The 4,283-nt window shown below is 36.9% G+C and overlaps 1 long non-coding RNA gene across 1 annotated transcript; it reads right to left on the bottom strand.

Moving 5' to 3' along the window:
• Window positions 1–1,183: 1,183 nt before the first annotated feature.
• Window positions 1,184–2,699, bottom strand: LOC110917671. The gene is made up of 3 exons (XR_002580763.2): window positions 2,562–2,699; window positions 1,939–1,995; window positions 1,184–1,438 (listed from the first exon to the last, which is right to left on the bottom strand). It is a non-coding gene; the product is annotated as an uncharacterized LOC110917671 (long non-coding RNA).
• Between the last annotated feature and the right edge of the window lie 1,584 nt (window positions 2,700–4,283).

Below are 4,283 nucleotides of genomic sequence, written 5' to 3'. Positions count from 1 at the left end.
AAAACTAACCATTTTTAAGTACTAATGTTGGGAAAAGAGTGTTTTTGTCTTCCTTTTGTATTTTCAGGATTAAATGAACTCAAATTAACAAAAGAAACAAAAAGGCAGCTAAATCTAACATAAATACAAGAAAAGGAACATAAGTGGATTGCCCGACCCCTCGACAGCATCCTCCCAAGCAAAACAGAGAAGGCAGAAGACTGAACACGCCCCGTGCTCAGCCAGCACGGGGCCGTGCCCAAGAAGCAGCAGATAAGACAAACCTATAGAAGCTTCTATTGCCCACCACGGGGCCGTGCCCAGTGAACACGGGGGCGTGGCGAAAGTACTGCAGGCGCATTAATTGTAATTGCGAATTACAATTAATGAGGAGAGAGATTGTCAGACGGGCACGGGGCCGTGCCCAGGCTTCAGTTCAGCCTATAAATAGGAGTGCTTGGTTTCATTGCAACTCATCCCTTGGCACACCACATCTCTCACACTTCATCCACCACCCACCACCATCACAACACCATCATCCACCACCATCATCCATTGTCCATCATAGAGTGTGTGAGTCGTCTCGGGATCCAAGATTGATCGTAAAAGTTCTTGACAATCAAGGCCATGTTTGCCTAAGTCTCTTACATCACTTGGTGAAGACAAGTGTTTAGTATAATACTTTTTATTTTTAATCTTTTGCACTTTTTATTTTGTTTTGTATTAATGACTTTAATAACTAGTTGCTTATGTTGAAGGTGATTCTTCCTTATCGTTTGTCCGTGATGTCTTGGCATTATTTTACTGTCTATATAAAATAAAAGATTTTCACCATTCATATCTCCACGGTCTATATGGAGGTATGTTGGCTACCTGGTCGGGGGTTAAGGGAACGGTTTGGTAAGGGTCTTGCCCTTGTTCAGCGTTTAGAGGTCCTGCAAGGGACCTGGGTCAAATTTAGTAGGATCTCCTTCAATACCCAAAGGTATTGGATGGCGGGGATCCAAACTCTTTGACCCCCTCATAAGTTAACTACTATTAATACTATAACCCGGCTGTTTAGGACTGTATCCCTGCTGACTCAGACTACTTAGTCGAGGGTAACGTCACCTCCAAAAGAGGGGCCTTGTAACGCCCACTTTTCACATTTGACAAATAACAGACTTCATACAAATTTTTGGAAAATTTTGACATGACCCATTCGTAAAGTAAACGTTTTCCTGCTTTATAATGAAATCATTCCAAAATACATTCTACGACATGTTTCAAAAGATATAAAAGTAATAACCATACAAGATTTAAAATCCTAACTTACTTAGGAAACATCCTAGACATAAATTTAACATTTACATTATGAAAACGTTTTGACCCATTTTCAAAAGACGACTTTAACCGGAAGCGCATAAAGGGCTATGTAGTGTGTTCGGTCCGAGCTCGCATCGCCAAGAGCGGGATTTACCTAACATACATAACGCAAACATTCCTTAGTTCAAATCTCAAAACAAATTTAACGCCTATCCTTTACTTATTCTAATTTGACCCATTAGCGAAATAAAACATTTTATCAACATCCTTATTAAATCATTCTTTTCATTCTAGCATGAAATTTCTTCATGCTCATTTATTCTTGCCTTTCGAATACATTCAACATGTAAGACTTTCGACCCATTCATAACGGATCAATTCATACCATACACTTTCAACGCTTTTTCCTCATTCCGACTCGTTATCTACAAGTCTTTACTTAAACCATTTCATTATCCTTCTTTTTTAATATTTCAACCCACTTGAAGCGGGTTAAAATGCATCCATTGCTAATACACTTCCTATCCATTACCAATACTCAACATAACACAATTTTACCATGAACAAGCGTAAAAATTCCACACTAGGATTTAATTACCCAAACTAACATTCGCAAGTCTACAAGTAGAGAAAATGAAGTTCATATGAACTTACCGTGGTCTTGTGTCCCTTACGACTTGGAGTAACTTGCTCCTTCCTCTTTCTTTGTTCCTATACATCACAACTTCATATGCTTAGCTTTCGGAAATTTTCATTATTCTCATATTCTTTGTCATACAATATGATGTTTATGAACCATATGCGTTCCAACCATAATCACATTTCATAAATTTAGCAAATTTTCATATGAAATCACAATTACATTAATTTAGACATTTCATCAAACACATGGCGTGCGTACATTCTAATAAGCATAATGTACAAGTAATTATAACACATTCATCCTAAATTCATCAAATAAATCAACCAATTCTTTCAACATCAACAATTATAACCATACTACATATGATTCATATCAAGTTACTCATCTAAACACTTCTATAACATGAGTTTAACATCAACATTATATAATTCATCCATGAATTTTACTAATTCTTTACTACCTTACATAATCTCAAGTGGGTTTTACCCCAACTACTAGTACAATCGAAATAGCACATAATATAACTTCTATTTGTTCATATCATCCAACATCTAGGTTTGATTTCATACAAACATCATAAATTATACATAACCCACTTCATGAATTTCATAAAAACATCAAATTTTAGACTTACTTGAGATCAAATATAGTTAGGAGATCCTAATTCCTAACTCCTGAATCAAGAATTCAGCTTTTAATCCCTTCAATTTGTAAGATTTGTGAGATTCTTTAGACTTAGGGTTTCCCCTTGGCTTCCCCCTTGTACGATCGCACCCAGGAACCAAATACTGGTTTCCTTTTTTTTTATTTATCAAGTCTTCATTAGACATTTACACCTTTGGTCCCTTATCTTTTTAAAGTGTGTCAAAATGGTTAATTCTCATACTAACTTAGTCACTTTCATTAGCATAAGGGGTTTTAGACTTATTATTAAAAACTTTCGAAACGGTAAAAAATCAATATTTACCATTCCTTATTATTAAAACATCCCGATTAAATTATTATTCTAAGTCATATGAAATTTTGGGGTGTTACAGGCCTACCATAATTTGCATTAATAACTTAATTCATTATCTTTCAATAATCCGACCCTTTAGGATTGTATCCTTGCTGACTCAAACTACTGGGTTGAGGGTAACGTCGCCTTCAAAAGAGGGGCCTACTACAATAACTAAGATAATCTCTTAAATAAGTGCAAAAGTGCGAAAATAATCAAAGGTTATATTAATACACGAGTCAGATCCAAGTGATTCATCTTGTCTATCTGTTTTTATTTTTATTTTTATTTTTATTTTTCAGCATTTAGTTAGATTTATTTTCTTAGTTTAAAAATCTTTTCTAACATTTTGATTTGGTTAGACGTTGAGGATAAACCGGTACTAAAAGCTCTTGTGTCCTTGGACGACCTCGGTATCTTACCAACACTATACTACGTCCGCGATGGGTGCACTTGCCCATATGTGTGTTTAGTGTTAGTAAATATCGTGTTTTATAAATTTAAAACTTGGCTAAAAGTGTAAAAAGGGCTTAAAATATACATCTAAAATATATACACACTTGCACGCATCACTACAACAAAAACTTCAAAAGTCAAACCATCATACACAAACACATCCTTCCCAAAAGAAGAAACAATCCACTCGAACGACCATCCGAGCGAACAGCCATCCGAACGGACTATCGCACGATCAGCTGTCCGATCGGACTACCATCCGGTCGACCAGCTGTTCGAACCACCAACACTTGCTCTCGTTTTACGCGTTACTTATCGTTGTGCTATCGAACTATTCAGGCTAACCTTACTCTCAAGCGCTCCCTTCAATCCAGCAACCGCTGTGAGTATACTCGATCCCTTTTTGCTTTCGCACTTTTGGGTGTTACATACGTTACCTATACGAAATCACATCGAACACACTACGCAATACTTTTAACACTAACCGTTACTGCATGTATTACGTGACTTAATGAATGCTTGTTTGTTTTGTTTACACATGGAATGCTGTCTACCTGCCTTAGCAACGATAGTACTATAGTTTGGACTCAGCACCCGTTCACACGGGGCTTGTTAAGGACAATTACTTGCATGGATTACAGTGGTGATCATGTATTGCGAACTGCCTTGGGCAGTCAACCCGCAGTCATTGGTATCGATAGGTTTATGTCGATAACTAACATGCTTCGTTTTCCTCTGTGTACGTGCTGGTTATGCGTAAACTATTTCGAACTCTATATGCTATTATCAAACTTGTATACTCGCCTTTACACTATGTGTATTGACTTTATTTTAACGTATGTGAGAGGTGTTTAGGATGCTTATCTGCTAGGAAAGCGAGGCTAGAATAAGGTCCTAGAGGCG

Source organism: Helianthus annuus, chromosome 16, assembly GCF_002127325.2.
Source record: "Helianthus annuus cultivar XRQ/B chromosome 16, HanXRQr2.0-SUNRISE, whole genome shotgun sequence".
NCBI lineage: Eukaryota > Viridiplantae > Streptophyta > Magnoliopsida > Asterales > Asteraceae > Helianthus > Helianthus annuus.
The sequence above is the reverse complement of the archived record's forward strand: the minus strand, read 5'-3'. Positions and strand labels throughout refer to the sequence as shown.